This window comes from Cyanistes caeruleus, chromosome 5 (genome assembly GCF_971803275.1).
Source record: "Cyanistes caeruleus chromosome 5, bCyaCae1.hap1.1, whole genome shotgun sequence".
Lineage (NCBI taxonomy): Eukaryota > Metazoa > Chordata > Aves > Passeriformes > Paridae > Cyanistes > Cyanistes caeruleus.
Window position 1 is genome coordinate 61,974,802 of NC_141705.1, and position 26,968 is coordinate 62,001,769.

Genomic DNA, 26,968 nt, shown 5'->3' on the forward strand with positions numbered 1-26,968 from the left:
TTAATAAGAAACCACTTTAATCCTGACACAAACAGGCTGTAGTGGCATTGTGATTGTTGCAGCTACCATAGTGCATGTTGTTTTACATTATTAGCAAAAATAATATGGCAGAAGCCATACGGTGATGTATCATGAGTTTTGTACTATGCTGTTTGCTGTGCTCATGCACAGGAAATATGTTTTTGTAATATCTTGTTCACTGCCAGCCCTTTGAATTTGAGCAGATTTTTTGTTGGGTGAGCTGAAGGATGCTGTATCCCGGGATGTTTCCTATTTCAGCTGCTGTGCAGCGTGTTCCAGCAGCTCTTCTTGCTCTTGCAGAAAAGGGAGCAGTAAAAGTAGTGGTAGGTGCCTCTGAGAATCCAGCGGTACAGAGAGGGGCGGGGGAGTTTCCTGTTGTAAGAACAAAACCAACAATCATCAGAGTGCTTGTCTGCCATAGAGAAGTGTCTCTGTTAGAGTGTGAGCTGTGTATCCTGCCTCCCTATGAATCAAGAATAATTTAGTTTGGATCTCTGAGGTTTTCTTTTCCCCTCTCTGGTAAAAGGCTTCCCCCACCCTTTTCCTCCCTCCTCCTCCTTCCTGTCCCCTCCTTCCCAACACGTCTCTCAGTGGGCAGGCTTTATGTAATGAAATCCTATGTCTAAGAACAATGGCATCTGCAAGAGTCACTTGCACAGCTTCAGTGCTGCTGACAAGGGGGTCTCTTGCTGCACTAATAAATAAATGCATCAATGTACTTCTTTTAATTGGGTGAGTAGAAGGAAGTTTGCATTCTGAAGCTGTGCAAAGGGAGAGATTGAAGGGGCACATCCATCCCCTCTGCATATCCTTAATTTTGTGAGCTGCTTGGGGTGGAGATACAGCCTTTTGTCTCCCTGGAAATGTCCCTTGCATGTTAAGTAGTACTGGAAATAAGTGCAGATCAGGGAATATTTGGAGGTGAGGCTATACAAAGGCCACTCTGGGCACTCCTGAGCTCCAGATGGGGGCAAAGAGCAGAGATTTAATTCCTCTGGGTGCATTTTTAGCTCTCAGATTTCCTATGTATTGGAATTCCTACGGTATTGGACCACACACAACTTCCTGCATTAAATTCAGTGCAGAATGGACTGTGCCTGCCATATCCATTTGTAACTGCTTAGCATGATCCTTAATACTGAGACACGTGCCACTTAAACCAAGTGGCTGTATCTAGTGCCAAGAACCTTAAATCCACTCATGGTTAGTACTCTCCTGTGCACTTAGCCCAGCCTAGTTTAGCTTGTTTACAAAGAGATAAGGCAGTGCAGGCATTACTAAAGCTGTAGTGGCATAGGAAATAGCCCTCTGGATCTCTCTGTTCACCAGATCCATGCTCTCTTGCACAAAACTGTAAGGAAAGCCTGGGTTTATGAATAGTGAGCCCTCCACATATGGCAGATGGGAAGAGCTTCCTCCTTTAAAAATTGCTCCTGACCCAGGTGTGTCCTTTCCTAGAGTTTGCTTTTTATTTAATTTTTTTTTCTGATATTACCGCTCTTCAGGAGCCTAACAAAGTCTCCCTCTCCTGTGTCAGCCTTTGTCTCCTTTGTTCTGTCAGTGATGCCAACCCTGACATGCTCTCAGTTTGAGTGTGCAGCTGAGGCACAAAACAAAGGGGACCAGAGCTTGTGCTTTTACACGAGCATCATTTGGCTGATCAACATGTGCCCTGGACCAGATAGAGAAAAGCCAAAACTGTTCACATGTTATCAAGAAGCTGTAGCTGTGGTGATGTTGGAGTGAGAGGCACAGAAAATATTCCCTTATCTGTGCTGACAGGCTCTGACATGGTGATTAATCCTGACTTTAAGATGGATAAAAATTCCAGTCAAGGTGGAGTAGTTACATAGTCCATTCTCAGGACTGACAGACATTGTGTGTCTCAGAGTTTCAACTCACTTTGAAAGCACATCCCAAAGTTTGGGCTGTATTAGGCCATGCCAGGCTTGATAGGTACTCCACATGCCCTTACATTACTGTTACATGCAGTCCTAGGTTGGAGACAGAAATCACGACTTGAGTCCTATTGATCATTAAGATAAAACAGCCGAGAGTTCATTACAGCAGCTCTTTTTATAAGACATTTCAATTTCCTGGGCATACATATGTGATTGTGAGGTCTTAACACCACCCAGTTCCCTGGCCAGTGATACATCTGCATTTAGGGCTCAATGAGATTGGCTTTGGGATCCTTTGTATGTGTTCAAATCCATCCTATCATAGCTCACCCAGGGACTTGTTTACTTCTAGGCTGGTTGAGTTTGGGGGGCAGCTTCAGACCAGCTGCACTGTGACAATTACCCTTTTGGTTATATTAAAAAATGTAAAAGTGTTCTTTGTTATCTTCTGCAGGCGCTTTGAAGATAGGATAACAAAGACAACATGATGACACAAATGATGAGCCTAGTTGAATAAGGCTTTTTCACTCAACAAGCCTAGTCTCTCACAGACAACAATGTACTTTATGTATCATTGGAGTTGTGGCATTCACATCCAGAAGCTATCAGGCAAAACCACTAACATCACAATCCCTCAGGCTAGCATGTCACAGGCTTAATGTTTAGAAGATACAAAGATACAATTTAACACTTCAAACAATAAACAATTCAATTTAAAACTATTTCAGTTAAAACCGCACATATTTCAATTATTGATGTCTTCCAAATATTTGAGTCTTGGAGTTTCAGTAGTGTGATGGGCAGATTGTCTTACCATTGGCAGTCTTCTGCTTCTGACAAACTGATGGCTTGCTAGGTTATGTTGTGAATTGGTTGAAAAACATGAGAATATGAGCACACCCAAGACTTTTTTAAAGGGGGTGTACATCCACCCCACACTTCTCCCCCTTTCTTTGTTTTAACTACCATAGCAGGAACAAAACATGTACTTTTGAACAAAGTTAACTTGGTGAAACTTACACTGCTTATATGCTTTACCATTACCCAGTGTCTGCTATCACTGAGGAGTCTCTTTTTCACAATGTGGACTTAGAGAGCCTTCTGTTATGTGAGGTCATGGGGTCCTGTCTTGATCATCAGACAAACTGTGTATTATACTGTTCAGAACCTACTTATATAGTCAGTTCAAAACTCCCAGGTCTAGACAATTCATTGGTCAAGGTTTTAGCACCAGTGATATGTCTGCTTTCTGCATTGAACATGACTGAGGTCCCTGCTTGAATCTGAATCCAACCTATCCCATCTGCCCCATCTGGGGACTTGTTTTACTTCTAGGCTGGTAGACTTTGAGGATCTGACAAGGCCAAATTTATATGCCAGCTATAAGCTAGCTGCCACAGTGACAAATCACCCTTTTGATTATTTTAAAAAATGTAAATATGTTTGTTATCTTTCCTGCAGGCACCTTGCAGACAAGAAGACAAGGATAGCATGAGTCTAATTTGAATGAGGCTTTTCTACTCACTTTGACAAACCTAACTCCTCCAGCCAGGGGTATGCTCCATGTATCACTGGAGCTGCAACATTTAGGTCTGGGAGCAAAACCACCAAATATCACAATCCTTCAGGCTAGCATGTCACAGGTTAACTGCATGGAAGTTACAAAGTTACAACTTAACATTATAAACAATAAACAATTCAATTCAATTCAAAAGTATTTCAGTTAAAACTATGCATATTTCTACCAAATACGTCTTCCAAATATTTGATTTTTGGAATTCGAGTAGGTTGATGGGCAGACTGTCCCACCATTATCAATCTTCTGTTTCCAAAGGTTTCTTCCAGATGAAGCCTTCATGTTTATCTCAAAGGAAAGGGGTTCAGCTTTTGCAAAGCCAAATCATCTAGTTAAAGTGACTTGCTTTCATCTTTAGCACAGAAACACCTGGTTTTGATAATATATTTTCCCTTCCCAGTAAAGGTCACAGTTTGGTCAGAACTAAGAGCTAGACTGGGAAGGCTTCTCTATCATATCTTTAAAAGAAATCTTTCAGTAATAACTCATAGAACAGCTGACTTTGTTATCTATCCTTAGCTAAATAACTAATCATACCCTAATAACTATAACTTTATGTACTTATATATGCAACTCCTTTGAAAGTACTATTTACCTTTTTGTTATAAACAAAGCAAAACTACCAAAGGAAACATTTCTTTGTTTCAATTAGGTTTTACAGGTATATAATTAAAAATTACATGTCTTTGAGTTAGTAATGTCTCATAGATGGTTTAAGGTGTATATTTGGAGCTTTTGGATTTCTCTTGTGAAGGCTTTTTTGCTTGGTTATGATCTTAACACCATTCAGTTGCATTTGTAGAATTTGTTTGTACAGTTATAACGCTAAAAGCATAGTGTGAAACTGATTGGGTTGTCTGTCTCCACAAACACAGGCAGTTTGCAGTACAGGACGGCAGTTTATAAAAAGTCTGTAACTGGGAGATATTTGTAATATGGTTGGAATTGAAGTTTTAAAATATTAAAGGTATTACCATTCATTCTTAGCAATAAAATCTCCTTTAAAGCAACAGGCTAGTGTCTTCCTTATTACAACTCCAGACACTGTAATTTAGAGATGGCAAGAATGTAATAAGTTCAATTTCATCTTATTTTAAACTCTTAATGAATTTTGGTCCTCTGAACATTTGTGTTATGCAGACAGAAAGTAAAATTTAACAGCTTTGTCTTTCTTGTGTAATTATCTCATGTTCCGATTCATGACTTTGGAATATTAAGAATTTTATAAGATTTTTAGATATTTATTGCATAAATATAATATAAATGGTTGAATTCAAGAATGAAGATACTGCCATTATTTAGAGTTATTACAAAGTATGTTCAGTCAAATATTGGGTTCTATAGTATTTTAAATATGAAAGGTAGTTAGGGTTAGGTTTCTCATTCTAGTGGTAATCTTTTCACATCAGGGAAAAATTTAAGGTGAAAACTGTTTTCTAGAAAGAAATTAACTAATGTTTTTTCAAGGTACTCTATTTGAAAGGATAGCTTACAATTTAAAACTCTGTTTACCAAAAGGAATTAAAGCAATGTAGGGGGTGGTCCCATGGTGGTACGGTAAAAGGGTTTGGGGTAGTGGTAACATGGGTGTAATATCAGTATAGACTCTTTAAATTGTGTATAATTCAAATTTCTATTTGAATTATAAAAATAAGAAAAGTTCCATGAACTAGCTGTAGAAACGATGGGCTTAGCTCACAGGGTTTTTCTGCACATGGTTTGTGCAAATGCTGCAATCTCCCTAGGAAGAGGTTGCCTATGCAGCCAGGTTCCAGTGTTAGTTCACGAGGGTTCATAGCAGATGGAACTTTGGCTGCTACAGGAGCTGGGAAGATGGCGGGGGTTGGGGGCGGCTTGTAGGGCTTTCCCAGCCCACAAGGCACAGCCACGCCTGGACAAAGCTGGACACGTGGTGGGGGGCAGGGAACACAGCACTGCCTCTGCTGGCTTTGCCTCTGCTGGCATTGCCGAGTTCCTTGGTTCCTAAGTTCTTGGTAGATCTCCACACCCCTCTCCTAGTGCTGCACCTCCGCAGAAGGCATAGGGGAAGGGGATGCACTGCTGGATAGGGCTTTCCAGTGATACTGTTAGGGTTTTCCTCTAGATTAACTGAATGGGGGGGATCAGGGACCATCTTTTACTTCTCCCACAGCCCTGGTAAACTTACAGTTGTTGGCTGGAGACGTAGAAAGGGTCGATATCATTGCTGCCTGTGGTTGCCATGCAACACAGTTTGTTGGTGGCGGTGGGCGGTACCGCTTTGCTCTGCTGGAGTCCAGGGCTGTTCACAACTGGCATGATGTGATGTCCCGTGGTCCCGAGTGTTGCTCACACTGGCTGGGTCTCTCAGTCCCTGTTCAGGCACTGACTGCGGCACTGATTGCATCAGTTTTTCCAGGTTTCTTGAGTCCCAACTGCAGATGTGGCAGTATGCGGCAGCCTGCAGCCCCGGGCGCCAGCAGTTCCACACATGGCGCAGGTGAGCGTGGTGCTGGGATGGCTCTTGCAGGGGGGCTGCCAGCTTCTCGACTGCTTTTTTGCACTATGATGTTTCTGGGATTTGGTGTGCGAACTGGATAGAGTCCCAGGTGCCACGACGGGAGTGACTCTGGTCGCTTCCTCTGCTTGGCTGGCATGGTGTCTCTCCCCTCCCAAGCTGCCTCCTGCGCTCTGTCATCTTGGGCGAGTGACTCAGGTGCCGTGTGTGCTCTGCCATCTTGGGCAATTGACTCTGGCTCCAAGTGGCATCTGTGATTTTGGGTTTTTTTCAGCAGGCTGTCTCCGTGGCACATTGTGGGGCACGGAGCCTAAAGATGATCTCTGTAGCTGGGGCATGGGGGGCCCCAGGAATTCTGAGGATGCACCCGGTGGCGGTAGCTCAGGTGGCCGCAGCATGGACAAACTTGTGTGTCATGCAGTCACTGTCAGTGCTGGCATGGGAGCTCCGTTGAATAACAGCCACTTCCCCCTCAGTTTTTCACTTGCTGCTCTGCTTCGCTCCGTGTCTTTGGCAGGCACACTGGTGGGTGGATGTTCACACAGCATTTCTATTGCCATCCTTTCACTGTACTGGGCTTCCAACCACCCCAGAAAATCCAAAACTATTTTCCAGGGCTTTGTAACATTCAGTCTGTGGTTCCTAGACCACGCTAGCAAGGCTAAAAATGCCTGCTGTATATACTTTACTCCCTGTTTAGGTAAAAGGAGAATCCATACCTTGACGATGAGGTTTTCTTCCAATGAAAGATATCCTCTCATTTCTTCAGTACCATTTTCTATTTATAAGGGGTATTTAAAAAGGCGAATCTGGATTTTTGGTTGGCTCTTTGTGCCATTCTGGCAGCTCTTCTCACTCACCGTATTTTTATACAGCTGATGTATAAGTGATGTTGTGTCAGTCCCCACTCTCCTGGCAGACTGGCTGTGTCCTCACATGGGACATCACCTGTTACATGCTGTCATAGGTTGGAGACAGAAATTATGACTTGAATCCTGTCTTGATCAGCAGACAGACAGTGTTTTATTGTTCAGAACCTACCTATATAGTCAGTTCGAAACCCCAGGTCTAGACAATTGATTGGTCAAGGTTTTAGCACCACCCAGCTCCTTGACTCATGATATGTCTGCTTTCTGCATTGAACATGACTGACTGAGGTCCCTGCTTGAGTCTGCATCAAACCCATCCCTGCCCCATCTGGGGACTTGTTTTACTTCTAGGCTGGTAGAGTTTGAGGATCTGACATGACCAAATTTATATGTCAGCTATAAGCTAGCTGCCATGGTGACATTCTTCAGATAAGGCTCCCATGTCTATCTCAAAAGGAAAGTGTTCTACCTTCTGCAAATCTAAATCAGCTAGTCAAAGTGACTTGCTTTCATCTTTAGCACAGAAACATGTGGGTTTGATAACTTTCTTTGCCAGTCAACACCATGGTTTGGCCAAACTAAGACATTGACTGAGAGAGCTTGATGGAACACCTCTCCTGCAAGTCAAGGCCACAGCTTCGCCACAACTGAGACCCAGACTGGGTGGGCTTCCCTATCATAGCCTTAAAAGAAGTCTTTTAGTATTAACTTATATAATAGTTGGCTTTGTTATCTATCTTTAGCTAAATAACTAATGATATTATAAGCAACTTGTAAGTAACTATAACTATGCAAATATTTATATACACAATTATTTTGAAAGTACTATTTACTTTTTTGTTACAAACGAATTTAAAATTATGAAAGGAAACATCTCTTTGTCTCAGGTTTTATAGGTTACATCTTGGTATATAATTAAAAATGACATGTCTTTTTGTTCTAAGGGTCTCACAGATGGTTTAAGGTATATTTAGAGCTTTTGAATTTTTCTTGTGAAGGCTTTTTTGCTTGGCTGTGTTTTTAGCTTATTATTTGATGGTTGTACTCAATGTTATAGCATCATTTAGTTATAGAAACTCTTTGTAAAGTCACAATATTAAAAACCCAAAATTAGTTGGGTTGTCTGTCTCTATAAATACAGATAATTTGTAGCATTATAGAACAGAGATAACAAAAGTGAATAATTTTGTTATCTAAGAACACTTTTAAATTGGTTGGTTTTTTTTTTTTTTTTTTTAAGTTGGAAGGAATTAATTTACTCTTAATGATAGTAGTGTAAATACCAAGCTTTTTCTTTTTGGTAGGCGTTTCGAAATAGAGTTAGTCAGTGAAAATAAAAAAAGGAAGATGAGATATTATAGTATACATGGGTGTGGTAGTGTCACACTGGTTGACATTTGGGGAAAGGAGTAAGAAACCACCCACAGAAGCGATTTCTTTGAGAGAAGTTGCTGGCAGCTTCCTCTGTGTCTGGGAAAGGCCAATAGCTGGCTAGTTCTGAGAACTGGCAACATTTTGCACCATTGAGAAATTAGATCTGCCCCTGTGAGATCCACATTTTAAAAACCACAAGTCCGGGAAATCTCTCTCTTTCTGGCTTCCGGCCTTGAAAGGTAACGGAGCTCTGGTGGGGCCGGCCCTGCTCCCCCACGGCCTGTGCAGGGGAGGCCAGGCCGAGCCCCAGCAGCTCCTGGGCAGGGGATGGAGGCTGTGCGATCCTCCAGGCTGGGCCGGGTCACAGCTGCTGATATCTCATATAAATATGAGATAATATGATATAAACCCCCCCAGCCCGCACCGACGGCTCCAGGCCGAGCCAGAACTGTCCCACCCCCAGCGGCTGCCGGACAGAAGGAGGGGCCCAGCGTGGCCTGAAATCCAACACTGTGACTGCTGTGGCCACTGGGCGAGGTATTAACCCTTTCACTACACAGATGAGACCGGCAGACCCTGGTCCTCTCTCCAGGGAGAGTACAAGAGTGACAACTTGTAGAAAGACAACATGAAAACACCAAGGTCAGTAAAGGAGTCAAGCCTCAGATGGAAGGAGAATGAGATGCCAAATGGGGCTGAAATATTCTTTTGGTAGGCCATGGAGATGGACAATGATATACTAAAATATCTCCTTTAATTCATGAAAGAGTATGGGAAGATTAAGTGTTCAAACTGTAGATCTAAGCAGAAGCATCCATTGATAAAGCCAAGCAGATGTTAGAGTAGCTAAGATCCCATGAAAAGCTTGAACAGAGAGGGAGAGAGAGAGAGATGAGAGATGATGAAGGCCCTTTGCCCCCAGGGAGAGAAGAAGAAAACCACTGTTCCCAAAGATGATAAAAGAGACAGATGAAAAAACCTTTTGCCTTTAAACAACTCATCCTTAAAATAATATCCCATGAATTCATAGCCCATAAACACACCTCTAGGAGAGCTGTGAAAATGGGAGGAAATGTCACGATGCAGAACTTTTTGCCCAGGCAGCTGCTATTTGTCAAAATTAAAAACCACAAGAAAACTGTTTCTTGTAAAGAAGTCTCCATGGCATGACAAGAGAAAACTCCTCCCCCTACAAGAACTGATTAAGACTATTGTACAATTAGTACTGCTTTAACATCCCAAGTTTTGTCTCTACATAATCAATTAAGAAAAGAAGAAGTTGGGCAGGGGGAGGAATGGTGGTCTGGAAGTTTTATTCTGATGCTTCTTATTCTTGTAATCCTGTTAATAAACTTTCTTTATACCTTTTAAGTTTTAAGCCTGGTTTGCCCTTCTCCTAATCCATATCTCACAACAAAAAATAAGTGCACTGGTAATTTTAACCAGTGCTAAAACCCACCACATTATTTAGTGGATTGGCTGGAGAACTCAAATTGACAGATCTAAACCACTACAATGGGCTAATTAAGAATTTCAGTTAATTTAAGCATGGTTTTTGGGATGATTATGCATTTTTAATTAATATGTTTTCTTTAGGAAAACTATAAGGACATGTCCACTTATTAGGACGTGACTTCAAGGCTGCAGAATAAACTATTTTTGTTAATTCTTGTTATTACTTTTGCATATTTAGTTGTATAAACTTAATATTAAAAGCCATGGTTATATTTTGGTTTAAAGATAAAAAAACATGTAAACTAGTACTTCAGTGATAGCTAAAAGCTAAAGCTAGACCTGCTATATTTATACACTTGCTATTGATTTTAATAGGAGTTGGTATGAATGCTTTATCTATGCACAAATATGAAAGGTAGTAGTTAGTGATTTTTAGCTTGAAAGTTATTTTATAGACATTGTAAACAGAAATTATAAGAAGCAAATACCCATTTAGAAAATTCTGTAACTGAAACTTGTTAATGAAACACTTAATCTAAAGTTGTGGAGTTTATGGATACTTTAAAGTTATTAAATATAGTACATATTCAAAGGATAGCATGTTTAACAGAAGAGTTTATGCATTTTTAGTGTTTTGATTTAGGATGAGAGAGGGTTAGGTTTTTTTATGCCAGTGGTAATCTTTTTACATTAGGGAAGATGTATGGTGAAAGCTGTTTTCTAGAAAGAGTACCTTGAAAAAAAAATCAGTTAATTTCTGCTTGAAAGGATAGCTTTACAAATTGGAATTATCACAGGAGTATCTATTCACAAAAAGCAATCAAAGCAATGCAGGGGGTTACAAAGTGGTATGATAGGAGGGTAAAAACAACCTGGAAAATTATTGTGAGTTTTATATAGAAGAAAATTATTAAATTAAACTAAAATCCTTAAATATTACACAGTATTATATTGAAACTTCAATGCACATTTGAAAAGAAAAGAATTTAGTATTGTCTATCATAGCATGGGGACTGAAGCTGTTGAAGATACCTAGAAACCAAAATTAGAATGCATGTTTGTTTTATAGTAATAATTTGTTGTGTTTGATTTTTGAAAACCTTACTAAAAGAGCTTTTTAATGTGTTTCAGTTCTATGGATAGCTTTTTCTGGGTTTGCCCTGCATGCTGGGCATCTGCCAAGGTGAGTGCGCTGCGGTGGGCTGTGGCAGGCTCTGCCCACATGGGGAACTGGTGAGCCAGGCTGCTTGGGGCCCACCCCCAAGATGGTGGTTCTCAGTACAACCAGGGTTGGTTCAGAGTGCTACAATGGACTCCAGAGCTCTTGGGTTGCTGCTGGCACTGGGGAGCCATGGACTGTGCGCAGGGTGCAGTGGTGGGACTGCTCTAGGGTTCCCAACGGTGCTTTTGGTTTGGGAGTTGGTTGGCTTCTGTGATTTGGTGCTCCCATGCGTTTCCCAGGAGGTGCAGCATCACTGCGGGTGGACCCCACCCCTTGGTCCTGGTGTTTGCGGGCCTGCCTTGGGACAAGCTGCAGGGCTCTGCTGGCACGCAAAACGGCAGCCATGCCTTCCCAGGCAGAGCCTGCCGCATATGGGTGGGCAGGGAAGGTGGTGCTGCCCCTGCCAGTGTCATTGGACTCCCTGGGTCACTTCTTCACTGCCTACATGCAGAAAGCTGCAGGTGTCTTGCTAGACCTGCTGAGAAAGTGGCCCACTGTCCATGGCACAGCCATGTGGCTGCCACCATGTTCTTACACCCATGCATTTGGTACCAGGCTCTCACCGCAATGGTTCCTGCAACCCCCCCTCCCCTTACCACTTCTGCCACCTGCACTCCACTTTACAGAATGTGGTTTGAGAGGGGGCAGGCTGGTAGGGAAGGCTCACCGCCCCCTGACTCTTCTCACAGCCCTGGCAGACTCATGGTTGTCCATTGATGATGCAGAAGACATCCACAGGGCTTTCGCTGTGGTTGCCAGGCAACATAATTTGGACTCTGTTTCAGGGAAGCTTTCGATGTTGTGCGATGCTTGACTTTTGGTTATCGCCTGCGTGCTGAAGCTGTGAGTGTGCTAGGCATGCCCATGGTGACGAGGGGCATGTAGCAAAGCGATGGCTCTTGCAGCCGGGGCATGTGCTGTTTCAGGCACTCCAATAATGCACCCAGCTTTGGCTCCAGCAGCTTGGGCTGTCGCAGCACAGACAAACCCGCGTGCGAAGCAAATGCTGCCAGCGGCTTTACATACAGTACAAGCAATGCCAGGAGGGCTCCAGCGGTGGAGCCACTGGCTTATTTTCCAGTTTCTGGCCAGATGCTCAGCCATCTTGAGTGGGCAGTTCCTGCGCCATATGGCGAGTGCCATCTTGGGGGTTTTCGGTGAGCTGTCTCTGTGGCACGTTGTGGGGCATGGAACCCAAAGATGGTCCCTGTAGCTAGGGTGTGGCAGGTCCTGGGGATTCTGAGGATGTACCTCATGCCAGCAGTGGTGGGCGAGCTCTGGTGAATAACGGTTGCTCCCCCCTTCAGTTTTTCACCCACCGCTCTGCCCCACTTCATGTCCTTGGTGGGCGTTTTGGCGAGCAGTGTCCATGGCATTTCCACTTCTGTCCCTGCATCCCACTCAGCTTCCAACCACCTCAGGAAGTCTGATACAATTTTCCAGGTCTTTATAAGGTTCAGTCTATGGTTTCCAAACCATGCTAGCAAGGCCAGCAATGTCTACTGTATATACTTTACTCCCCATTTAGGTAACAGGAGAATCCATACCTTGATGATGAGGTTTTCTTCCAGTGAAATCCATCCTTTCATATTTCCTGGTGCCATTTTTCTATTGTCAAGGGGTATTTACAAAGGAATTCCGGACCTTGGTTGACTCTTCATGCTGTCTTGGCAGCTCTCCTCGCTCACCATATTTTTATACAGCCTGATGGGCTGTTTTGGCGACTCTTCTCACTAGCCATAGTTTTATGCAGCCTGATGGGCTATTCTGTCTCCCCTCACTCTGCTGGTGGGATGGCTGTGTCCTCACACAAGTGCACTATGTGTTATGTGTGGTTGTAAGTTGGAGACAGAAATCACAACTTGAGTCCTATTGATCATAAAACAAAACAGCCAAGAGTTTACTACGGCAGCTCTTTTTATAGGACATTTGAATTTCCTCGGCATACACATGTGATTGTAGGTCTTAACACCACCCAGTTCCCTGGCCAGTGATACATCTGCATTTAGGGCTCAATGAGATTGATTGTGATCCTTTGTATGTGTTCAGATCCATCCTATCATAGCTCACCCAGGAACTTGTTTACTTCTAGGCTGGTTGAGTTTGGGGGGCAGCTTCAGACCAGCTGCAATGTGACAGATTACCATGTGCTAGTGAGAGCAGCCCTTCTTTTCTGTCTGCCTGGAAATGCCCTTGCACAGTAGAGACAATAAAAAATATGCTGAAGAGGAAAACATACCTGCCCTCAGGGGCCAGGGTAAAGAACTTCAGCAGCAGTGGGTTTTTTTGATTCGTTCTAGCAGTAATGGAAGAATCATAGAATCATTTAGATTGGTAAAGACCTCTGAGATCATCAAGTCCAACCTATGACCTAACACCACCTTGTCAACCAGACCATTGGCACTAACTGCCATGTCCAGTACTTCCTTAAAAATCTACAGTGATAGTGATTCCACCACCACCCTGGGCAGTGCATCCCAATGTTCACCCTTTCTGTGAGTAACTTCTTTCTAACATCCAACCTAAACCTCCCTTGGTGCAGTTTAAGACTGTGCCCTCTCATCCTGTCACTAAAGAAAAGATAGGTAAAAAAGCCACTGCCCAAGTAGCAGAGTAGGTAATGATGATAGTGGCGATCTACAAAGCTTTTGTGCAACTATTTTTGATGGAGGTCAGCACTTGGTGTTGAAAATGGCCAAATCTATTAAACCTTCCTGCAGTTTCCCTGTTGCTGATGCTCTTAACTTTCTTGTATACCAGAGTATCAAGAGCTTAACCAAAGCCCACAGCTCTCTTTTGTCAGGTCATACACTAAAAGACGATTGTGTTCCAGGTATAAGAACAGATCCCAAATGGACGGCAGGTAGAAAGCAAAGTGGCTGTTATTGGATATTAACTAACATGATAGCAATGGTCTCTCACTACATTCTCCGTCCCACCATTGGAGGAATTTTGGGCAATTACGAGAGTTTACAGGGACCATGAAGAAATTTGTTTGACAATTTAACTAGTAGAGAGGGGTCAGTGTCTGCCATGGGCTGATCAGAGGTAGAAGTCTAAATGTGATTTAGAAGAGACAAAGAGAGGCTATGAAGAACCTTGATTGTGAAGAGAAGTAGCTTCCTGGAGAAGTGAATGTAATCTGCGAGGCAGTAAAATAATCAGTCCAGAACCTAACACAACTCCTTTGCAGTGCATTAAGGATGGGTGTAGTGATGATGCATGTTTGTCAAGGCAGGAGAAAAGACTGCTTGGGTTGCCTCTCCCCACTTTTCAAGTGGAGGATTCTTTTTCCATCCAAATAGCTTCTTTTAAGTGCTGAAGTACACTTCTGGGAACTTCTGGAAGCAAACCTTCAGACATGCAGGTTTGAAAATTACTGAATGAAATGTAGTTGTATATCAGTGCTGGAATTGTTCTTCTGTAATAAAAGCAAGTTGGGATAGCATAGATATGGTTGATTTGTAAGTTCTTATAGACTTCTGTTTGCTAGGAAAAAATTATTTTCCTGAGTACCTTTTGAAAAGGGAAATAGATGATGAGAAGCAGGAGCATTCTCTGATGAACTGTACATTTGAGAAAAACAGAAGCTTTAAAAAGGTATACTTGGTGCTATTACTACTTCACAGATTTAGTAGCCAAGTATTCTATGAGCTGGCAAAAAAATTGCCTTTTTCCTCTTTTCCCATGGTTTAACTTTCCATCCTTAATTTTCTTTTATTAGAGTTTCTAGTGTACAGTGGAGTACTTCTTTACTTATGAGATTCGGAGTTATTAAGGTGTCTCTCGTTAATTTATTAGTATTCATTAACTATTGAGATAGAAGAAATGTTTCATCTACTCTGTGTAATAAGTACTGTTTGGACTGAACACATTGGCAGTGAGTGACCAGAACCTGCCTAGGCTTGGTGGGGATATGTTTTTATGCAAATTGATTACTATGTGCAGTCCATTCCCCTAGTCTTTCCTGGAAATGAGTTGGAGGGCTTTGGGGTCTTGGGTGGTCTTGATCCCACCAATACACTGTCACAATCCAGTTATTAAAGTTCTTAGGAATGCCTCTGCCCAAATTAAGGTACAAACAAGACCATATGCCAGACAATAGTATGGATTTTATTTAATAGTAAATATGAGAGTGTGAAAGAGAAAAAGGAGAGTAAAAGGAAGAGAAAGAAATAGGAGAAAGAAGTGGGGGTGACAGAAAGAGAGTTAAAGAGACAGAATAAGGAAAATATCACCATCCACGGATGATGTTCTGTTTATCCTCTCCAGGTGGTCTTCTTGGTGGTGATGGTCCCCCTGAAAAGTATAGAATCTGATGGGTTAATATACGCTCAGGCCAGGTAGGAAAACCCAAGCACCACCCTGGGCAGGAGGGAGTTTGCCATTTTCTCTTACAACAGACTTTAGATTTGTTGCATCACATGCAGTCCTGTGATGCAAGCCTTGGTGAAGCACTTTCGGGGGGGTCTTTGATGGATTATGACACTCCCTCAACTGCCTCTCACATGAATGTCACATGGATGTGGCCTGTGGGGTTGGGGGTTTCACAGTTGGGCTGGTTTGTGTGAGGGAGGATGGGTGTTTGTTGCATTCGGCTCCGCGGCACCGAGACCAGTCCGGCCAGGGGTTGCATGGAAAAATAAAAATAGGGATGGGTACAGCAGGGTTGCCTGAAAATAAAGAACTTTAATAACACATAAAATAACAAAAGAACATAAGCCATGCTTGGTATGGGGTCAGCCTCAGAAGATGCAGAGGCAGGGCAAACATAACAATATAGAAGGGATGGTCTGAGGGTAGGTGTCCAACCATAAAAGAGAACTAGGATAACATACATAACCATATATGTAAAATACAACAACCAATCATTAACCATGACTAGAAACATAACCTTATATGAAATAATTATTAATAACTTCCATGGTGCAACAGCTTAACTTTAACTTAACTTTTACGTGCCCTAACTAACAAGATTTTTCCCATGGCCTTGAGTCTGTGGTTGGCTCAGGTTGGCCGATTCCCACATCTTAGCCTCTCTGTTGAACCATGAAAGCTCTTTGTATATAACCTTGAAATGCTTTTAACAGACTACCTAAAAAACACGGCAACATCAACAACACAACAAAAATAACTACAAGAACTAGTAACCCAGTTTTAACTAAGGATAACCCTTTAATCCCCAACTTTCGAACACTCTAGAAAACCAGTCCTTGTCATCTTCTACTTGTAATTTTCTGACTCCTTCCTTGAGCACTTGGGTGCTCCTGTGTATAGACTCATTTTGGTTTGACAAGTTCATGCAGCACATGTCCTCAATGTCCTTGCAGCCATGCTCTGAGCTAGGAGCAGAAAGTCTATCACAGCTTGGTTTTGTAAGGTGGCGTGTCTGATGTTGTCAACGTTTGTCAGTAGCTCACTCAATGCTTTAGATGTAGCGTTGGATTGCTTACTCAGCCAACACCCAGGACTGTCCAATGTTTTTAAAGCTCTTCCCACAGCACCCCAAGGAACCAATGTGGATGCTCCTTTTCTCTGTCCTAAATTCTAAAAGCTAATTTTGTTTTTGCAATCTGCTTCAAAGTGATGAACAAACCTTTTCTGTCTAATCTTTTTGCTTTGGATCATTGTGAGGTTGGGTGTTAACAGGGTAAGCCTCCCCAAGATACATGGTCTGCCCTTGATGTGAGATGGAATGGTGGGGCAAGCTCTGTCCCCACAAATGAGGAATATTCCTGATGGTAACTGTAACAAGGAATCACTGGACCAGGAGAGGGTGTGTGAGGTGTAATTGCATGACATGCTTTCTTTTCTAGAGACAGAATGATGGGGGGAAACATCCCACCATATTTTTTTTCTCGTTTCTTATCTGTTGGATCCTGCAATTCCTTCTATAATATTCTCTCATCCACATCCCAAAGCTCCACCTGAAGCCTCCTAGTATGCTCACGCTCAGTAAAAAACAACATTTTCTTCCAAAGCCTTCTTTCTCTCTTCTCATTTAACTGGTTCTGCAGTCTTTTCACCAAATTCTGCAGATGTCCAGTCATTTTTTCCCCTCTACTCATTCATTGGTACACCTTTTCTTTTGGGCAGCAGTAAAAGCTGCTCCCAAAACTGCACATAAAATTGCTTTACCTTTCCTCTTTTGCACCTTTTGTTCTCTTAACACCACATTTATGCATTTAACCACTACCTCAGGATTATACCAATTTTCATTTGCCTATTCTGTGCCCAGGGGAATTGGGAAGGCATTATATTATTACAACTTTTCCAAAATCAGGGAGCAGTCAAGCACTGACATTTCTGGGACAGTCTTGGCTTGCAGCTACTTGAATCCCTCCCAGCTGGAGGAGGATCACTGGAATTGCTTCCCAGCATGCCCTGCCCAGAACTCAGGGATAGAGTGATGGTATCCCAAATGGACTTTTGAACACAGCATCGTGTCTGTGATACCAAAAATGTGATGTCACACCCTTAAGGGTAGTGAGCACACAAGATTCATAAGTGCTCATGGTCAAAAGGAAGAACAAAAGCTAGAGGGTCCACAAAAACTCAAAAAGCTTTATTAGTAAATTACACTCTTGGCATGGAAATAGATGCGTTAATCCGTGTCCTGATATATAAAAATACAGCAGATATAAAAACACAGCAGTGGGTTTTGAACGAAGAGGTAAGATGAAAAGGAGAAAAGGAAAGGAAGAAAGAAGGCAAAAGAGATCACTGGTCCTGATTCCAAAGCCAAGCACCCAAACTTCATCTAAGTTCTCAGATCAGGGAGTGCTGACTGCCTCTGCAAATCTGGCTGATGGCTTCTTGTCAAGATGTAAGTTGTAGCCATGTACTTCTTCATGCTGTAGTAATTAAATATTTCTGTTACTTAAACTGACTGACCATTAGGAGAGAACCTGAAATTTATACACTCTCAGCTGTTTCAGATGATATACGTACATGTATGCACAAGAGAGCTCTGCTTCTGATGGTACACTAAATCTCAGTCCTGGAAATGTTTTTCATTCTCTGTGGGTTAAAAAAGCTATTTGTTGCAGTTCTGCCTAAGCTTTCCTTATTGAGACCCTCTGGATGACTGTATGCACTAGTAATCTTAGAGCTGGTTTTTCCATACTGTTTGACTCATTGCATTTGCTTGGGGATGTGAGGCAGGCAGAAGAGAAGCTGTTGTACTGTGTGTCCTATTTCAAAGTGGTCCAGGATTCCACTGCAATTTGTCTTGCCTTTTGTAGTTTAACATTTCAAATAATTACTGCCACTCATCCTATCCTAGTCTATCACAGTTGGGAGGACCCAATGTACAGTCTCAACCTAATTGTCAACCTGTTGTTGTCTCTTGTTGATTTTCTCTGTTGTTCAGATAGCATAATCCCCTAAGAATTCAGTATGATATGGTATTTGGTATGTGAAGATGGTGGTAATGATCACTAAAACAATGAGATAGAGAAGTTCTAAGATCCTTCGTCCTGTGTTGGTGTTATGATACTGTATTCCCCTATTGTCTGCTTTATACCCAGAAATGGGTCCTGTAATTTTAAGCTAGGCCCAGGGAGAAGCTGGGGAAATACTTTCAGTGGTCCGTGTTCATCCACTCTCTCTCTTGGTTTTTTCTCAGCAGAGAGAGGGAGAGTTAAATTCTTTGTTTTTAGCTAGCTTCTCTTTTGTTAGCTGAAGCAGTAAGTTTTTCCCAAGACTGTGGCTGCTTCTGGACCTGTTCAGCTTTGCTCCGGTCCAAACATCAGAACATCACTAGGAGCCCCACACTGCAGGCTAGCAGAGAAGCACTGGGATTGCAGCATCCTGACTCTGAACCTCAGGAGAATCTGAGCAGGACTCTAAAATCCACCAGCTTTCTCTGCAGTGAGAAGGTTCAAATATTAACAGTGTTTTGTTGGTTTTTTTCCCCCCTGTACCCTGCATTCACTCTACTTGTTAAATAAGCAGTTTTTCTCAGTTTGCTCCGAGAAATTCTTTTTGTATTGGTGGGGGAGTACTGAAACCTACCTTCTTTAGAGGAGATGTTTATTTCAGGGCATTTCCTCCTAACTTGTCACAAACCGAGACATCCTTCTAGAAAATTACATGTGGGGAGTGCTTCATACCTGCTGGTACACGAAGTGTAGATGTGTGCTCTTAAGGAATCAGCATCTCTCTGTAGGATGGGAGCATGTAGGTTTTTCAGTTTGTGTGATAGGGACATCAAAATGAGAAGCAGCAGCAGATTTTAGTCAAAGCTCATGACAAAGGCTTCCACAAATATGCACTAATTCAGCTGCTCTGGTGATGTGAAACTGAGCCTTCCAGGGCCAAGATCCTTTGAATGACAGCTGGCTGGACCAGTTGCTAAAGGTAGGGTAACCAGAATAAACTTTAGAGGGGGGGGCATTTGGGAAGTCATCTCTCCTTAGTCACAATAGTAAGGAGCCACCCTCAGTCTTTAGCTACTGTCCTTGCTGTGTCACATGAGGAAGCAATAACAGTCAGTGAATTCATCCAAGATGATTCCAGCAGACCATTCTTCCCCAGCTGTCATTCAACAGCTGGGGAAGCTGAAGAAATGTCTGAAGAAATTCCCTCTGTGGAACTTTTCCACCTAACATACTCAATTCCTGGATCACTGTTATACTTTTAAAAGTGTAGAAAAGATGCCTACATTGTAAATGCAGATTTAGAGTTTGGCAGAACTAGATTGTAACAAAAGGCTATTACATTTTGTAGCAGGAAAAAAACCATAAATAATATAGAATTACAGGACAGCATGTGGTCAGTCAAGCCAGTATGAACTGAAACAGAAGGGTAGCCCTATTTGTACCATGGTGGTGTTTAGAGGCAAAATTTCCGAGTCAGGAGTTATGTGGACTGTAGTGGTGGGAATTTTTATTCTGGAGACCCTGTTTCAAACCCTTCTTTGCTATCTGGCTTTGCATTTTTGCTGGTGATAAATAGAAGGCTTTCAAATTACCATTGTGTTATGACTCAGTGCAAGGAGAGGGAGAAGACTTACTTCCCATACAAATTTCTTTTGACTTGGAGACAAAAGAGGAAAGAGCAGGTTTTTTGGCTCAGGTTAGCAGATAGAGAGCCAGTAACTGACCAGCTTATTAATACAGAGGATTTCAAATACACAGTCAACCAAAAAAGCCCATTTAAAAACAATTAAAAAGAAATGAAAGAAAGGGCGAATTACTTTTCTGTTGGTCTTCAATTAACCATAGTCCAATCTCTGGCTACTTTTTAGAAACTGCTTTAGCTTATTTGTTTAAACATCCTTTATTTTGAGAGAGAGGTCATGATGGCAAGGGAAAATAAGCTGTGTGAGCTTTACATGCAGGTGTTTTTTTTTAACTTGAAGTGGTAATCTAGGTGTCACAGCAAATCCTAGTCTTCCATCACTTTTGTGGTGGCTAGTTAAGTAGAAAAGGCAAGCAGTATGTTTTGTTTTGGTTTTACTTGATCTCTGATTTTCCTCGGTTAGCATGGAGCAAAATGCTTCTCAAATATGCTAAGCATAGTTCATAGCCTCTGACTGCAGCTTGTCAGCTACAAACGACCTTTCCCTAGTACACTCCTAAGTAGGAGGTAGCATTTGTTCCACGCTTGCTGGCTGTTTGTATCCCACTCCATCTGGGCAATGGGTGGACAAGTATGATTTGCTCACAGAATTATTTTTAATTCTTTCTTTCATGGAAAAACCCATGGAAATACATCTTGTCAGTAAATAAAACTGATAGTTCTGTACCCCTGATTCTTTTTGGCTGCAAATATCAGAAGAATACTATTTTCAGTGACAGAGGCCATGTTGAATTAGATCTAGCTGAAGTGGTTCCTCCCTCTTGCAGGTCTCTGTAGCACCTCGTATGGTGATGAGATGTCACAGAGCAGATTGACAAATGCAGGCACCACAGACTTTTCTGTCAGCAAGGATGAGTGATCCCTGAGCTCCAAGTACTATTAAATAAATGGATTGTTTAAAGAGCTGATACACCTCTAAAACCAGTGGTAAATTTTTGTTGTGATACTTAGCAAATAGGCAAGGTTCAACCTTCAATGAAGGAAATCCATTAAGTATTGATGAACTTTTACTTCTTAGCTGCACCATTTAGGAAGCAAAGCAGTAAATGTGAGCAGCTGAAGATGCCATGTTTTTGTCTTACCTCCACAGAGTAGCAGTTGTCCTCTGGAATTTCAGCCTCCCCACAGTCATCCTAGGCCCTCTCACATCCACTCCCAGCTCTGTGCAGTCAGGTAATGGCACATCTCCAATATGTATTGTGACCATTCCCTAGCTGAGAATCCTTGTTTTATCCGTTCCTCCTTGACCAATCCAGTATCTTCACCCTGCTCAAGTACACATGAGTACTCAAGTATAAACATCCAGCATCAAGGGCCCCAAGATGCAGCTTCCGCACGTAGGTGCTACAAGAGTACAAATACTGGTGCCTTGCGCTCATACCCTCGTGAGACCTCACATGGAGCACTGTGTCCAGTTTTTGGGTCCTTACTACCAGAGAAATGGAGCTGAAGGACTGTGAAGGTGATTACAGGGCTGCAGCATTCCCTTTCTGGAGGAAAGGCTGAGGGAACTAGCCCAGTTTAACCTGGAGAAGACTGAGAGGGAATCTTATCAGTGTTTATAAATATCTGAAGAGGATGTATTGAGAGGATGGATCAGGCTCTTCTTTGTGGTGCTGGGCAACAGGATGAGAGGCAACAGGCTGAAACTGGAACAGAAAGTTCTACCTGAACATGAAGATGTTCTTTACTGTGCATGTGACCAAGCACTGGAATGGGCTGCCAGAGAGGTTGGAGTCTCCTTCCCAGGAGATATTCAAAATTCATTTGGACAGAATCCCGAGTTAATGAATTTTAGGGGACCCTGCTTGAGCAGGGAGGTTGGACTAGACCTCCAGTGGTCCTTTCCAACCTTACCTGTGTGAAGCACTGAAGAATACTCATACTGAAGTATATCAACTCTGCCTGCTGTGCAGCTTTGAGATACAAATGCATTTGGAGTAGAAAATACAACCCAGCATGATGGAATATCAGGAGATGCATCAGAAACAAAACGTGTACCATTGGTATCCAGCATGTGTCTTTCATGCTTGACCTCCTCCTGAAAAACTCTTTTGGCCTTTTGCAGGGTCTCAGCTGGCCTTGGGATGTCTTATCCATCCCTGGCCATGGAGGTTCCCTGGGTGCCCCTTAAGAGCACAGAGTGGTGTCAGGATGGGGGGGGGAAGGGGGTGGGCGTGGGTTCTGGACCCCAAGGACCTGGTGGCATCAGAGGGCCTAAAGACTGGCTCGACTCTGGTGTGTGTCACCATGGGTGGTGCCTGTGCCCTGGCTCCTGACATCACAGTTGAAATGCAAATGATAGCACTAATTGGGGAGAGATAAACCAGGCTGGGAGGGAGCCAGGCTGCAGGGAGTGAAGTGCTTAAGTGATAATTATTGCTCTGCATCCCCTCAGCATCCCCAGCAGCAGTAGCCTTTGGTTTCTGCTTTAGAGATGTAACTCGTTAATTGGAATGCTTCTCTGTTAACTTATCTCGCTTAGTTTCTTGTCTGATGCTGCTTTGGTGGGGAGGCGGGGGAAGGCATCTCTTTGTTGAGGTGGCTGTTTATTGTTAAATCCTATTGAAATGGGTATAGTTTGTCATGTCTTCTCCTAAGACGGACTAGCTGCCTTTTGTTTTTAAGGTAGAAGCTGCAAGGAGAGAAGTAATACAAACTAGATGTAGTATTACTGCGAGTTGGAAATGGGATTTAGTATTCCTGATAAGCTTGCAAATTAAAAATGTATATTTCACACTGACCAGCTTAGGGGATGACATACTTCTTTCACATCTGAAGAAAAACACTGGTAGCAATAACTTGAGTGGATAGATAATATATACATTTGTTATACTGAATAGTTATTTTTCAGCCTTCCATAATTTATCCTTAATTTTAAAATTATTTTTTACAGCTTGAAATTCAACACTAGCCATAGTTTGGAAGATTCTGACTGGACTTCCTCTGTTTCCACCCTGACTTGCAGTATTAATAGGTGAAAATAGTTAATTCAGTAATGTTTCTAAGTCACAACCAAAATGTCCTTTTAGATCTTAAAGACTGAGAAGAAGAGAGTCCAAAGAGTTAGATGCTGATGCTATGACAGAACAGACTGGCCTGCCATGTCTGAGGCACAGTGTGGGCAATGAATATTGTAATACTGACATAAAACAAACTCCAGAGAAAACACAGGTTGCTTTTACCCATGGAAAGGTAAAGCATTACATAAAGATTCCAGGAGCTCCCTTGCAGGAGTGTTTCAGCTTGAAGGCCTACAGAGAACTGGCAGGGATAAAAATTCCAGGATAGATTGTAAAGCTGCAGCAGTAAATAGTGTGTTGTCACTCTCTGGATCAAAGCAGTGATAGCAAGTGCAGCAGCTCAAGAAGAGTTTAAAGACCAGGGAAAATCAGCCAGAAGGGCAGTAATGACTCCATCTGCCCACGAATGTAAACAGTTTGTAAATGACAGAGGCCATAGATTGTAGGAGTGGGTAAGGACAGTGTTTTGAAATGGGGTTGGTTTTAATTTTCTAAGATATTCAGGAGGAAGGCTGTTTTCTTTCTAGGAGTAAATATGTCTGCCCCTTTCAGCAGCTGGTCTTATGTCTTCCAGTAGTTATCCTCATAAAAGAATGTGGTTGCACTGTACTGTGAAATGCTTTCTCATCTCATCTTGTCTTTTAAGTTACTAGACGGGAGAGGTCACTTTTTGGTGAGAGACACTAATATAACTAATTGTAGAGGGAGAGGGAAAGGTGATAATTTTACTGAAAAGCATGACTCCTATGAAGTGTGACATTGAGGTACCTACAGCTTAAATGCCTTGATTCCATGCACAGGTATTGTTAGCTGCATGATGAAGAATAAAGGGAAAAGATAGCTTATGTGAAATGTCTGCTTTTAAGAAAGGTACAGGATGGAGCAGAATATAACTGCTTTTGTGTGCTCCTGATCTAGGCCTGATCTGCAGCTTGAAAAACTTTAACATTGTTTACACACCCTAGTGGTCTGACACGTAAGTAGAGGTGACTTACATAACTGGCTGAGATATAACCCTGAGCTATCTGCTGACTTCTGCTCTATAGGTGACAGAGCTCTCACGGCATCCTAGCCTGGATCAGCAATAGTGTGGCCAGCAGGACCAGGGCCATGATTATCTCTCTGTACTCAGCCCTGGTGAGGCCACACCTGAAGTGCTGTGTCCAATTCTGGGCCTCTCAGTGCAAGAAAGACATTCAGGTGCTGGAGGTTGTCCAGAGAAAGGCAATGGAGCTGGAGAAAGGTCTGGAACAGAAGTCCTGTGAAGAGCAGCTCAGGGAGCTGGCTGTGTTTAGTCTGGAGAAAAGGAGGATCAGGGAAGGCCTTATCCTGCTCTACAACTCCCTGAAAGGACACTGTAGCCAGGTGGGGGGGTGGCTTCTTCTCCCAGGTAACAAGTGAAAGGATGAGGGGAAACGATCTCCAGTTGTGCCAGGAGAGGCTTAGGTTGAATATAGGAAAATTTTCTTCCCAGAAAGGGTTGTGTAAAGCATTGGAACAGGCTGCCCAGGGAGGTGGTGGAATCATTATATTTGGACGTTTTCAAAAAATGTTTAGACATGGTACTTGAGGACATGGTTTAATGGTGAATGTGGTGAGGGTGCTGGTTTGATGGTTGAACTTATCTAAAATGTTTTTTTCCAACCTTCACGATTCCATGGTTCTACATTGCTGCTTGGAAAGTTTTCCCAGGAAGACTGCAAAGATAGCTGTGAAGCTAGCTCTCATTTTTGCCACACCATGGGAACTTTCAAGTTGAGCTTCCCTTCCCTGTTTCTCTTTCAGTACACAAATACTGAAGCAAGAGCTGAAATTTCACCTTGTGTATTTTCGATGAAGTGTTTACTCAAAAATTTGAAAAGAGTTATTAATAGTTATCCTATGTAGCTTTTCCTAGAAAAGGGATGTTAAAAGTAATGTCTAACCCAATTCCAGGTGCAAGAATTATATTTTGCTCACCTAACTTCTCGCTATGTTGTCAATCTGCAACATTCATCCTATTGTGCTCCATGTTTCCATGTGTTGACAAACAGCTGCTGCATATCCATCTCCCATTCATAGATGAGTTGCTTCAAGTCAATGAGACTGTGTAGGGTTTCCAAAACTCCTTGGGATTCTTTTAGATAACAGACACTATGTACACTGAAGTTGTTAATGTGATACCTAGCATCAAGGAAGTGGTATTTTCTGGAAAGAGGAATGAAAGAATCATCAGGTTGACATTAGGAAAGAAGACTTTAAAATTAAAAAGAGCCTGAAACAAGGTGGAGTACTCCTTTGACTTAATACAAGGAAGACTGATTTCGTTCCTAGTCTTCAGCTGCACTGAACAGCTCTATTTTTGTCCATTTTGAGGATCTGGTCCTGAAAAAAATAGAAAGAACATAATTGTTTACTGTATGAAACTGATAACAGCAGGGTGTCCCTGAATCCATCAGCTTGGTGCTACTAAATGTGATTAGATGTTTAAATGAATAAAAGAGTCAAACAGAAGGATGACACTTATTTTTATGGTGTAAGGGAGAGAAAAAAAATGCTTAAATGAGAAGAGACAAATATTAACACAGAACAGAGCAATAGTCGGTGAGGGGAAAATAAGCTCAGTATGAGTCACACAAGTAGTGAAGTGTATGCTTTTGTAGGAAAGCTAGAGACAAGATGAATGAAAGGAAGTTAAAAGGACAAATATATTAAAAAAAAAAAAAAAAAGTAATTTTCTTCCAGAATTATATTAGAAATCCACTAGAGAGCTGATTAGCCTGAGTAGCTCTGGAAGCACTAGGGACAATTAAGAACAGAAAATTAGAATATAAAATACTTTTTACACTGGAATACCTGGTGAGCTTAACATTACCTTTTGGTAAAGAGTTGGCAGGAGTAGAGATACCTTCATACTTAATAAAACCTCATAAGAATCATAAGAATCTCATGATTTAGCAGGCAGTGTTACAAATATGAGACTTGGACTCTGCTTGTAACTTTGCCCCATAATGCCTTTGTCTGTGCTTCATTTTCCTGGTCTTCAAAATGGAGATAAAGATAGTGGATTTGTTGTTAAAGCAGTCTGAGATTGACCAACATGTACATGTAAATATAGAGAGTATTAATAATATAATATTTGATAAGATTAATCTATTAAGTCAGCAGTTAATTTATTTAGCATTAGCTGAATTACTTTCTAGGAAAAAACAACCCCAAAATAAATGTGATTTGATTTATCATCACAGCTGTAATAGGAATGTGGAAGATTGCCAGTGCTCTTTTTATTGAGGTGGGAGAGATGATAAGGGTGATCCAGGGAATTATAAACTCATGACCCTCATTTAAGTGCCTAAGAAAATTGTTGAGAAAGTCATTATAGATGTCATTATAAAGTACCTGAGGTGCAAACCAGCATAACTTTCTCTAAGTGTAAACTTCCTCTAATATATTAGAATTCTTTCAAAAATTTAAGGTAGTGCACAATGGGAGAAATATTAGATATACTGTAATTTATTTACACTCCTAAAAGGCTTTAGTTGAAGTTTTTCAGGGGAGGCTGTTAGGGAAAGCTGGTAATCAAGGGTTGAGTCTTATAGTCACACTGCAGGTTTAATAACTATCTTAAATAGGAAGCAAAGAAATTGCAAATATGTACCAGGGGAAAAGGCTGGTTTGTCATAGTTGAAAAACGTTAAGAGCAGAGCACCTCAGGGGTCATGCTGCAGTCTGGAATGATGACAGTACTAATGGTGTGGGAGAGAGGCTGAGCAGTTTGATTATCAGCCCTTAAAAGAGATACAACATTGGTTTTGTCAATCAAGTGTACATAGATGAACTAGGAAACCTTCCAAGAGGAGTTTTTGAAGTGCTTAGTCCAGCTGAACCCTCAGTGTGAGGAAATCTCCCCTGGAACATAAGGATTTCAGTGGTGCCCAAAGATAACACAAGCAGGTATGTAATAAAT

The 26,968-nt window shown here is 42.0% G+C and overlaps 1 protein-coding gene and 2 long non-coding RNA genes across 14 annotated transcripts in view; 2 read left to right on the forward strand and 1 right to left on the reverse strand.

Annotated features, from left to right (window-relative positions):
- On the reverse strand, nucleotides 1-5,773 carry LOC111928901 (uncharacterized). Of its 2 annotated transcripts, XR_002864366.2 has the most exons (4): nucleotides 5,666-5,756; nucleotides 3,448-3,570; nucleotides 1,924-2,015; nucleotides 1-393 (listed from the first exon to the last, which is right to left on the reverse strand). It is a non-coding gene; the product is annotated as an uncharacterized LOC111928901 (long non-coding RNA). The 2 variants fall into 2 exon arrangements; XR_015286988.1 differs by lacking the exon at nucleotides 1,924-2,015 and having other exon boundaries at nucleotides 5,666-5,773.
- MAML3 (mastermind like transcriptional coactivator 3) overlaps nucleotides 1-26,968 on the forward strand; it is a 295,274-nt gene that overhangs the window by 31,988 nt on the left and 236,318 nt on the right. The window contains exon 1 of one of the 9 annotated variants that reach the window (XM_086889827.1): nucleotides 5,766-5,977. The exons of the other annotated variants lie outside the window; for them this stretch is intronic. The gene's annotated coding sequence lies outside the window, so the exon portion shown is untranslated. Of the gene's footprint in view, nucleotides 1-5,765; nucleotides 5,978-26,968 lie in introns of those variants that run through there. 9 annotated transcript variants of the gene reach the window in all.
- On the forward strand, nucleotides 5,734-25,824 carry LOC111928902 (uncharacterized). Of its 3 annotated transcripts, none has more exons than XR_015286986.1 (6): nucleotides 5,734-8,880; nucleotides 10,825-10,876; nucleotides 15,188-15,258; nucleotides 21,090-21,172; nucleotides 22,896-22,976; nucleotides 24,069-25,824. It is a non-coding gene; the product is annotated as an uncharacterized LOC111928902 (long non-coding RNA). The 3 variants fall into 3 exon arrangements; XR_015286987.1 differs by having other exon boundaries at nucleotides 5,769-6,520; nucleotides 8,799-8,880; nucleotides 22,896-25,824; XR_015286985.1 differs by having other exon boundaries at nucleotides 22,896-25,824.